Genomic DNA, 12,069 nt, shown 5'->3' on the forward strand with positions numbered 1-12,069 from the left:
TGGATGATCTGCTCTGATTTTTGACTGTCATCTTCTTGAGCATGCCTCTTCTCCCACAGCAGCACACATGTCAAGGATGCACTTACCAGGTCTGTGTATATCTAGGCAGGGGGAGCTGGATTATACAGAACAAACAACAAAAAACCCTCTAGCCAGAGTCAAAGTCAGAGGGAGAGCAAGCCAATGAATTTTTCAGTGTTGCAGTACCATAAGTACTCTTTAAAAGGGTGAGGTGGTTATAGCAGACTAATGAGTACTAAGAGTGAAATCTAAGAGTTACAATGAAATCTAGTAAGAAAACAACGGCTTATATCCTTGTAATAGGCACTAAGCAACTCCTTTAAAAAAGAGGACAATTCATGATTTAAGTTTGATATTTATTTCTATGTTAAGGCAGAAAGTCTGGTTTAAGCCACAGTGGTACTACATCTAATGGAGTATCCAGAGGACTTGGAATATCTAGGGCTTCCTTGCATATTGGTTATCTTTTACAGAGAAATGCCAGGGGGTGTACTTGGGAACAATACTGAAACAGTGAATTAATTTTTGGAAAGTTATTTCTCCAATAAAGTTCAAAGGAGAAGTCTTACTTTATCCCAGAGATCTAATCCCAGAGCTAATCAATTACTACTGCTTCATTCTCTAGGGCAATGGCAGCTTGCTCCAAGGACTTTCCAGTTCCAGGGTGACTATAGCTAAGCCACATTCAACATTTTCTATTTGTGCTTATTCAAGCTTAAATTTAGCTCTGATTTGTAAATGCCACAAATACAACTGAAGAGAAATGAGATTCGCAGAAAGAAGAACAACTAAATTTTATAGATTAGAGGAGAAATTGGTTAAAATGACTGTTTTGGAAAACAGAAAGAATATATGATGTTTAGACATAACAAGAGTGGGATGCTGTTCCTATACTGTCACAGAGAGCTAGCCATTTAAATGAAAATACTAAGTCATAAGTTCAAAGGCTGCTTCTTTGATTGCCAGGATAATTTAATGGGAAAAACAATTCCTAAACACAAAAAATTACTGCACACGTGATTTATTCAATAAGTATTTACTGGGAACACAGTTTTGGCTAAGTAACACTGCCATGATCTTGCTTTCAAGGCCATTAGAGTCTAACATATAAAAAGTAACAAGCCAAATACACATAAAACTACAATTGTGTGAACAATTGGAGGCAACTTACTTTAGCTTTTATTCTGAGTAGAATCCTTACCAAGGTCACTATTAGAAGGGAAGTATGGTATGTGTGCTTAATAATCATTTTCCATATAGATTTATTGTCATAAAAATAACCATAGAAAAAGAGGCAGGACCTAGAAGATAAGTAGGCATCACCTAGGTGAAGAGCTGGCTTGGGAGTTGGATAGAACACGATGGCAAATATATTATTCCCCTCAAAATAGATGGGACTGAGTGATGTAATCCTTGGTGATATTTGAAAATTTCCTCAAAGATACTGAAAGGATTATGAGTAGTACTGTCAAATTGCAAATACACTTAAAGTATATATTACTTTCCAACTTCATAACAAGGCATGTGAGTGCTACATCACATTCAAAGTTAGTGTGAGGACATTAACAATTCTTACAAAGACTGCTTCATAGTTTCTGTTTAAGCACCATTAATGAGTAGCTCACATATGTCAAGCACCACATGCTGTTTCTGAAAAACCATGAGGCAAATTGGATAGCTTGGTGATCCAGTCTTTGTTGTCACCTAAGGATTTCTTATCTAGAGATATTATGAAGCTTCAAAAATTATGCCTATCATATTGATTTATATTTACTTACACTATAAGTGTCTACCCAAGATATATCAGAGGTATGCAGGAAATCTGTGATTAAGTTCACTCTATTACATATCACTGGAGGTATTAGAAGACTATGTTTTGAGGCAGAACTGATTCCACATTGTGTAAGATTTACTGAGATCAAATGGAAGGCTGTAGTAGGCCAGACCAACATTGCAACGCTAACAATATTGCATAAATCATGTTGAAATGACTGGGAAGATCAGCATCTGGCAAATGATCATGGTAGGATATTTGGCAAATCTTTGGTCTTTTAAATAATATTTCATCCTTATTTATGGGTTTCTATATTCCTGTTTCCCTTCTCTTTGGTTTCTTATTTTTCCCCCAATTCTTTACTAATAAAGGATGTAGAAAACTGTGTGTGTGTGCTAATTTCTTTCCTTTATTATTTCTTGGGAAATATGGACCAAAACTGAACTACAGATTTATTTATGCATTTATTTGAAAGGCACAGTAAGAGAGAGAGAGATTGAGTTTCTATTTACTGAATCACACTGCAAATGGCTATAACAGCCAGCTAAAACAGGTCAATGTAAAATCAGAAACTCCATTCTTAATTTCCTATATACATGACAAAACTTTAAGTACTTGGCAAGATGGATTAGCCAGAAGTTAGATCGGCAGCAGCATAGCTGTGACTTGAACCAGCAGACATGAGATTTTGGCATAACAAGTGGCAGCTTAATTCACTGAGCCACAGCACCAGCCCCCATGGATTCATTCATTCATTCTTATTTCATATTTGTGTGGCATAGAAATGGCTATGTTTCTAAATACCATTTGGATGGTATGTATATACAAATAAATACATATATATGTATATATGTATTTACTATATATAAAAATATACACTTTAAAATATGTATTTGTATATATATTTACTATATATATTTATATTTACTATACATACAGTAAATATATTTTATATATATATATATTTAACAGGAAAGTGGATAAGACTATTATTTCCACATTTTTTTTTCTGTATCTGAGGTAAAGGGGAGAGATAAAGGAGATACCCAGTCTCCTACCTATTTCAGGTCCCCAATGTGGGTCATGCTCTGAGGGTCTTGCTCAAGTGGTTTTGATAGTTCAACAGTTCTGGAATTTCTGCCAGTCTCGCCATTCCAAACACAATGAAGTTGCTGCAGAATCCACTGATTGACAGAGTCTACCTCAGAGTCTCCGTTTGCCCAGTTTTTCTCTGCCAACATATGACTGGGGTGGTTGATTGATTTGTTCTGTCCTCTGTTGTGGTGCCAGGTATCCTTTGCAAGTTCCGATGGACTGCCATATCTTTCATCTGCACCTGATTATGCTGTCCACTGCTTACTCTGTCTGAGCCTCTAAGGAGGCTCGGCTCTTGCACTTGCACTCCATGGCAGACCATGGAACCTGTACTTCTCTTCATGGTTAGGGTTCTGAGTTAGGCAGTTTGATTGGGGAGATCCCCAAAGAAATTTTGTCTGAGGTGTTCCCAGACCAGATTCTTGCCAGTATTTGCAAGTATAGGGCCTGGAACAGTCCATCGCCTTGATCAGCTGGTGGTTGCAATTGCTGGGTCAGTTCTGTTTCCAGTACTGTCTTCCATGCAAACCAATGGGTATTGCAGTCCAGCATGATTCTGCCCAGCACAACTCAGCCCTCACATAAACCAGTGGGAGCTGCAGCCTAGTCAGAGCCACCCACAATAACCCCCACCTGGCCTGCCCCCTACCCTGGTTTGCCAGTATGTACAGCAGACTAGTCCAGTCTGTCCCACATTCCACTTGGCTCTCATACATGTCAATGGCATTGAAGCCTAGTTCAACCCAACAAGCCTGACTATCCAGCCCACACACATGCTGTTGGGTCCCTTTCTGTCTAGCCACCTGAGCCCCTGTCCTGGTTTTTGTGCCCACCAGTGGGAGTGGTAACCCAAGAGGGAGGAACCCACTATTTCCCTTCTAGGCCACTCCCACTCACTTTCTGGATGGCTCTGCAGTGTAATTTGACAGAATTAGCCCCCAGTGCCAGCTTCTGCCAGTTGATGTTCTGGCAAAGCCCAACCAACCCTCACCCATTCTGCTTTATGTTTGCACCAGTACGGACAATCAACCAAGCCTGCGTCTTCCCTACTCTGGCTCACACAAGGCCCACAGCTGTTGTAGCCCTGCCTGGTCTGGTCTGCCCCCATCCCAACTCATGCTCTCCCGTGGGCAAGGTGAGATTGTAATTTCTGATTCATGTTGTGGAGCAGTTTTCTGGAACGCATTGTGAAAGGCAAACACAAACCTGTCTTATGAATGATTGTAGGTCAGACTTTGCCTTTGTGATACTCTGAGTTTGATGACAAGGAAGGTTAATTTGATATGAACAAATGAAGATAGAATGAGGAAAGCACAGGGCTGCCTACAGAACAAAATTGAATGTCTAGAAGTGGATAGTGCTTGCAGGAGACATTCAGAAGGTCTACATTAGTAGGATGCAGAGTAATAACTCAAACCTGCTAGGTGGTCAAGTTTACAAGGGCTTATACACTTAAGAGTATCTCATGCATTTCTCAAACAACCTTGGATTCATAAAAGAGCTTGCCCATCTCAGCTGACACAGTATATGGCTCGTATACTTCATCTCAAGAGCTCTTTGGGGAATAGATGTGTCTTGAAATGCAGAACGTAACCAACATGGTCTGTAGCTTCCAAACACATTCTTCAATCTACTGGCTAGTACTGTGTGCAGATTTACCCTGGTAATTGTGTTAAAAATCCCAGATATTTCCTCTTCTTGGAGTTTTTGCAGTGGACTGTACTCTCTAGGAAACTTCTCCTTTTTTCTGTTTGTGTTAGACTATTTACCATTCTGGTCACAATTAAAATGCATCCACTTAAGGGAGAGTGAGAGGGTGTGTGTGTTGGAGAGAGAGAGAGAGAGAGAGATCATTGCCTTCAGATATGCAGGCCCCCTTGTGCTACTCATTTTGATTTATTTCCTTTGGAGAACTTACCATAACCTGAAACTGGTTTTTAATGTCTTTGCTCACTGTCTATGTTATCAATTGGAATATTCATTCTGTGAGGCTACAGACTCATTCTATGAGCCACCAAGGTGGAACACCACTGTGCCCAGCATAGATACATGCCAGGTCCTCAAGAAATTCTTTCTGAATACAAGCAATTATCTCATCTTCCCTTTTTAAGGATTTCACTGATTTGTATCTTTTGCTAAAATATTCACTAATTTTAACTATTGGCAAAATGAAATAAAGTAAGACAATAGAGCCCACACAGCCTACCTCCATCACTTTGCAAATGGAAAAACTGAAAGTGCCAAAGCTGTGGTTTACCCAAGGTCACAGACAGGTGTCTTTCCCTCACCCAGCACCATATCATTCCAACTACATGCTGACTGCACTTAAGGAACAATATTTATAAAATAAATTCCAATTGTCATTCTTATATTGCACAAAGGCTATCTTCACAGATTTTATGCACACATACTGGAGAGAAGCATCTTAGAAAGGCAAATGAGAGTTGGCATTTAGCACTGTGGTTAGGACTCTGCTTGAGCAGTCTGTATCCCATATTGGAAGGCCAGGTTTGAATAACGGTTCCAATTCTGGTCTCAGTTTTCTGCTAATGCAGACCCTTGGAGGCAGCTGATAATGACTCAGGTACTTGAGTTCTTACATTCCATATGGTATACCCATATTGACTTCTAAGTTCCACCCCCAACCCTCTCTCTCTGGTTCTCTCTCTCTCTCTCTCTCTCTCTCTCTCTCTCTCTCTCTTTCTCTCTCTCTCTGTGTGTGTGTGTGTGTGTGTGTGTGTGTGTGTGTGACACTATGAGAGGAACAAATAAAAATTATGAAGGGCAGGTGAGAACTCCAGAAAGGCACAATGATGTTATTCAGTCACACAACTTGAAATTATTTACAACCTTTTGGGCTATATTGAAGAAACTAGAGTAAAATGTGCTTAAAGTTGGGAGACACATGAATTGATTTGGTTAATGAGGGGTAATAAGGGTTAATTTAAAATACCACTGGGTCAAGAGAATGGACTAATAACATTGCTATTCCTCCCCTCCCCAACCCCTACTCAAGTCATTATTTGCAGAAAGAATATGGTTGCATGCAGCGAGGCAGATTTACAATGAGGATACTGCTATTAAATTCCATCTTAAAATTTCCTCTGGGGATGCACACCCCACCACATAAGATTTGCTTAGGGGAAGACAGCACAGAATTTTGGAATGTAAGAATAACAGCAGTCTCTTTCTCTGAGTTGTTCAATTTTAGGGATGTCAATTTTCCCATTAGAATCAGGTCAAAGGGAGAAAATTTACTTCTGAGATATTTGGGAAGAACATCTCTCCCTCAATCTATATGATCTTGTTGACATTTATTTTCCCACTTTGTCATTGCAAATTGTTCATCTACAGAGTTTAATAATAAGATAACAACTATGGAGTAACTAGAATGTGTGGGGCTTTACTTTGAGAACTGCATATATATTAACCTACATGATCCTTACAACTGGCTGGGAGAGGAGAGGATCCCAATATGGACAGTAAGGAAATTAAGCTGGTGGGTCTGGGCTGGGGTTTAAACCCAGATTCTCAGGCACCAGTATCTCATCTCACGCTAATGCTTTGAAGTTGGCATTCTCATAAGACCATTCACTTAAAGGAGCAAAAGACCCTCTACATTTGGACCACCGTGGGATACTGTACTTCCTTCTTCACATTCCCATCTGATCAGATCCTATCTTCTCAACCCTAGTATCTACCCCAGCTCCAAGAAGCCATGAAAATGTTTTCAATTTTGCTATTGGCAATAGTTAGAGTAGTAGTTTACACATACAGATGTCAGGTGATCAGTGTTTGTTTAATGAGTAAATAACTTTTCAGAACTTAATTGCCATTCCTTTAATTTTATTAATTATACATAATACATAATTATATTAATTATATAGCAAAGTTCCACAACTAATTTTCTAATGTTTGCTTTTAATTACTAGTTAATTTATCTTAATCCCTCGTGGAAAGGAAGTTAGTATAGAAGGAAGGACAATACTGATGAGATAGATGTTTGGTTTGGAAAGCCTTTAAATTTAAAGGTGTAAAATCAAATACCAATAGTAATTTTCATCAGCAGAAGCTTCATTATTTTTTGTGTATGTATGTTCCTAGATGCTCAATCCTTTCTACTTAAATTTTGCTTCCAAATGATGATTAGCCAGCTTCTATATCCTGGGGATACTGTTCAGTCAAAATTAGGTTTGTATTGCTCGCCTCTTAAAAACCAATGCTTGAGATATAAGAACTGAAGTAAGGTTTATCTAAGCAGCCAGCATTTCTGTTAGAAGTAGACATTTTACTTAGCATTATAGTTTCCAGTTGGACAATAGGATGCTGGACTCTATGCTGGGTATATGCTTGCAACGAAGGAATCTCAACTGAACCTGAACTGTGGTTATACAGCAAGGTGGAGGAATCCACCATGGAGGGAGGGTTGTGGGAGGGGTGGGGGGAATCCCAATACCTATAAAACTGTTTCACATAATACAATGTTACTAACAATAAAAAAATAAAAATATAAAAAAATAGAAGTAGACATTTTAGTCCCACATAAAAGGGGCAAAAAGGAGTGATAACATATTTAAGAGCCACATGAACAAAGGATGGGTCCAGCTGCATGCCGAGGAGGTAGTTAGAAAGTCACAGTAGTTACTTTTATCCAGCAGTCATGAACCCTATTCTCTGGTCATGATGACCAGCGGTAAGATTGGGGAGAGGGTTGGGAGGTAGGAAGGGAAGTTGGTGGGTGGCTGGATTACTTTGAAACTTAAGCAACCTTTTCCCATGGTATTTGGAATTTTCAAGTATGCAAGCATCAGTTACAAGGTCGGCTATTTACCAAAACATGAAAACGACAGGAAGATGTGTCTTTTAAACACTTTTAAACTCAAAACAGCAGATATGCTAGGTATTTTATTTCATCATGATAGTGAGTCATGAGGAGGGTGTGCAGTCTCACATTTAAGTTGAAGGGGAGAGGGGAGAGGTGTACTTACTCTTGTTAAATGTGCTCCCGTACTACTGAAGAAACTTCCTAACGCTTTTTGTTCTTTTAATCTCCCTACAGTCTCCCTTCTCTCTCATGTATGTGCTACATCTCTCTGCTAACAGAAAGTTGATGCTATCACTCTTCTATTTAAAGTCCTTCAACAGATCTTCTTTAGGCATCCCATTCATGGCCCTCAAGTCCTTACACGGGATCTATTTCCTTTCCAGGCTCCATTCCTACTATGTCCCCACTCAGGCCATTGTGAACATTATTTTTTCTGGAACATGTGTACTTTGTACTTTGTAAAATAGCTTCCTGCTTGCACATATAGTCTGCTATACCTAGAGAGAAAAGACAATGCTATGGCTCTAAGGCAGGCCTTCTGAACTCCTGACTTTCTCACCCATCCAACCTTATTATTCCAGCTGCCTGGATTAGAGAGAAAGGTGTTTTGTATCCCCTCATTCACGCTTCCATCTCTGTCTGCTTTTGCTAGACACCCACTTCCACTGCCCAGCACCCTGGCTCTCATTTGCTTTCCTCTCATCATTGTGTATGCCTGTCCTGAGGCCCAAATGATCTTTGGAACACTCAATTCATGTGTCATTTTCTGCAGACACTTTGCACTTGTGCCCTCTCTTTCAGACACATGAGCTTACACAATTGCAAACAGATGTAAATGGAGGGAATGGGTATTTACTGGATAGTTTTACAAGCTAGGACTTTCCTAGGAGCTAGATATGTTATAGTTCTTCACTTCCATTTTGTCAAGTTGTGATGGTGGGAGTACCAGACAGAATGCTGCATTAGGAATGCAGTTCCTAATGATCTTGTGTAGCTATCATGGCTTTTGAGATTTTTCAGTCACTAGAGAAGCTTGGAGAAACGTTGAAATTCAGTAGTCACAAAACAAGGCATCAACACTGAAAGCAGGGCTGGGGTGAGAATAGTGGGTAATATAGGGAATGGTGTGCAGATGGATTCCAAGTCCATGACATATGGGGACAGGTTGTGGGCTACTCTGAGTAGTCCCAGCCTACATTAAGAACTCTTGCTCTAACCGCTGATGTTGGTGTGTCCGTGTTGCCCTGATTTGTTCTACAGCCTTCACAGTGAAGGTGGCCACACACACAGCATCACAGTTATCACACGTACAGCCAGCATGTGCTTTATGGTGATGACCACAAGTTTGACAGTAAGTTGTAGGAGGACAATTGATTAGATCTGTAGGAAGAGAACTGAGTAAGAGAGGACATTGGGAAGCCTTGGCCGTGTGGAGTCATGGCCTGCTGCAATCCAGGAGCAGTTGATAGGGAAATGCAAGGGTGAGCAGCTCCCTAATCCTCAGGTTTTGATAACAGATGAGGCAGAGCTGAGGGATGTCCCACAGCCTCAAATCAACTCTGTTGCCGTCTTGCCCTCCTCCCTTACACCTATGTGGACCTCAACCTTTAAAGCCTAATGCTGTTAATTTGGCTATCGACCATCAGTCAACAGTCCATGTGTATGATTACCAGCTCTGTACACCAAGTTCATCACTGCCAGACAGCAAACAGTAAGTCACTTAACTTTTTAAAGATTTGAGTTGTAAATATTAATTTAGATGGACATGAAGCTTTTACTAAATGTCAATTTTCAGAGCTAGATCTTTCAGTTGTTCTACAGCATTCACCAAAATAGCAGAGAAAAATCTTTTTTTGGATGTGAAAAAGTTGGAGAAGGAAGCTGTTTAAAATTTCTTGTTTAGGTCATTATTGCTTTCCTTGGGCCAGAACTCTAACCCAGACTTAAAACCATAACTGATGGCAGAGCATCTGAGTCTGTATTGGGGAGGTTCTAAATTTGCTCATAAAAACATTAGCAGCAATGTGGCTCCCCAACAGAAAGCTTAACACAGGAGGTCAGACTTCAGATAGCTCTAGTTGCAGACTCAATCTCTGTCATTCCCAGGAAGATAAAAACAATCAATGATGGACGGGACAATCACTACATTGGGTGATGTCAAGCACATAAATGACCTAACAAACTTCCTTTAAGTTGATTAAAAAAGAAAATGAACATCTGTTCTAAGTACACTTGTATTTAATTGAAGCCAATATGATTCAACAAAGCAGAACATCAACACTTCTGAGTATATGGTAACACTGAGACAAATAGCTAACTATACAAAGATTTCTTTGAATATACAACTTTGTAGATCAAAGATAGCACTCTGTTATTCTAACGGCACTCAATGAATGGGTAGTAAATATTGCTGTCAATAATTAGTACCACATGTTTATGCATTCAGAGATTATTTGTCATTTCAAAAGCCCTTTTAATTGCTTTATTTGTCCTATAGGACTGAACTCACTAGAATAGTTGAAAAATATTTGACTCTGTGGTACAACATAACAGCTGTTTAACACCAAATAACAACAACTTAAAGCAAGCGAAGTGAATTCTGAAACCAATTAAAACTACCGGGATAAAATAGGTAGAAGGAATAGAATTACAGAGATTGAAATCAAGGCAGGTTAACAGGACTAATAATAACCTCATCTTTTTCAGAGATTTAATTATAAAATTAGTTACCTACTTTTACTTTATGATGTTTAGTTTTCCCTCAGAGGTTAGGGGCAGTGACTGAAATGATTCTGCAGAAAGTGAGGACATGTTGCTCTTTGCATTGCTCTCATGCAGTCCATTCAGCAAAGTTATGCTCCTGCTTCAAGTCCCTGCAAACCATCATCCTAGATGCCTTCTCTGATCTGTGCAGGTCAAGGACATCCTCCCTTGTAGTCTTATTGCACCTGATCCTATTTTCATTTCAGCCCTTATTATACTCTATTAAAATCAAACTCTATTGAAATATCTCTGCCTCATTAGACTTGCTATTCATTTTTATATATACAGTACATCCATTCATGTTCAACTAATGAATTTTGAAGTCAACGAATATCCCAGAAAAAAATTAGTAATATCGAAAAATATAAAGACGGGAAAATAATCTACCAAACTAAAGCATCTTATTATCTCATGTATAATCTTAAGCTTTGGGTCAGTGCAATTGTTCAATCAGCTAATTCTCCCTTCAAACATCAGGATACCATATGGGTGCTGGATCATATCCTGGCTACTCCACTTCCCACCCAGCTTCCTGCTTGTGGCCTGGGAAAGCAGCAGAAGTTGATGCAAAGCTTTGGGACCCTGTACCCGTGTGAGAGACCTGTATGAAGCTCCTAGCTCCTGGCTTTGAATTAGCTCAGTTGCACCCCTGTGGACACTTGGGGAGTGAACCAGCAATGGAAGATCTTTCTCTGTGTCTCTCCTCTATGGAAATCTGCCTTTTCAACAAAAATAAATAAATCCAAGTTTATGTTTCAGTGGATAAAATACTGATTTTCTCAAAGGAGCATAGCAAGAAAAGAATTCAGTGGAGATAAATGAGTATTTTTCCTGCAAAGTATAGGAAAAGGGGTCAGCACAATCAATAGAGGTATTAGTGTCTATAAAGAGGGTACATGATGACTCAATATGCTACATCACTCAAATTGTGGCATCATTTCAAGCTAAAAAGCTGTGGAAGGACTGAGCACTGGTTTTATCCCTTGAAGGTCTTGTGAGGGATTTCGTTTGTAGTGGTTTTCCTAAGGAAAGCAGGGCAAACACAGAACTCAGGATTCAATTCATTGTTTTTCCCTTTCATGTGTGAGCTACTGTTGGATAGTCTCATACATGAAGCAGAGAACAGGTGTGAGATCAACTTTTTTTTTTTTTTTAACCAAGAGCTGCTGGTACCCACTTGAGCTGGAATACAAGTTTCACTCTCTAGGAAGCCTCTGACACTCCAAGATGTTTTAAATCAGACAGTTTTCTTTATATTTGCTGCCAAACATTGGTACCTAGGGAGCCATTTTGCTTCTTATCAGGAATTGTAAAAACAACATCATTCCACAGGATGTTACTTTGGAAGGGGACACAAACTCTGCTAGAATAAGAAGCATAACTATAGCCAACTTTCTCCTTGCTTTTGGGAATTTGGGAGACACAAATATCTATAAACAGGTAGCAGGAATCATGTCCTTGGCAAAACTTACTTACTGGCTCCCAACAGACAAATTAGGTAATAGATCTTTGGACAGCTCCAGGGTAATAACCACATTTTCTCAAATATATGGCCTTAGGGAATTTGGAGCTCTGATTCTGGTGAGCTATT

The 12,069-nt window shown here is 39.4% G+C and overlaps 1 protein-coding gene across 1 annotated transcript in view; it reads right to left on the bottom strand.

Annotated features, from left to right (window-relative positions):
• KCNB2 (potassium voltage-gated channel subfamily B member 2) overlaps nucleotides 1-12,069 on the bottom strand; it is a 379,889-nt gene that overhangs the window by 120,326 nt on the left and 247,494 nt on the right. The window lies entirely within an intron of this gene.

This window comes from Ochotona curzoniae, unplaced genomic scaffold (assembly GCF_017591425.1).
Source record: "Ochotona curzoniae isolate NIBS_2020 unplaced genomic scaffold, NIBS_Ocur_1.0 contig_1071, whole genome shotgun sequence".
Lineage (NCBI taxonomy): Eukaryota > Metazoa > Chordata > Mammalia > Lagomorpha > Ochotonidae > Ochotona > Ochotona curzoniae.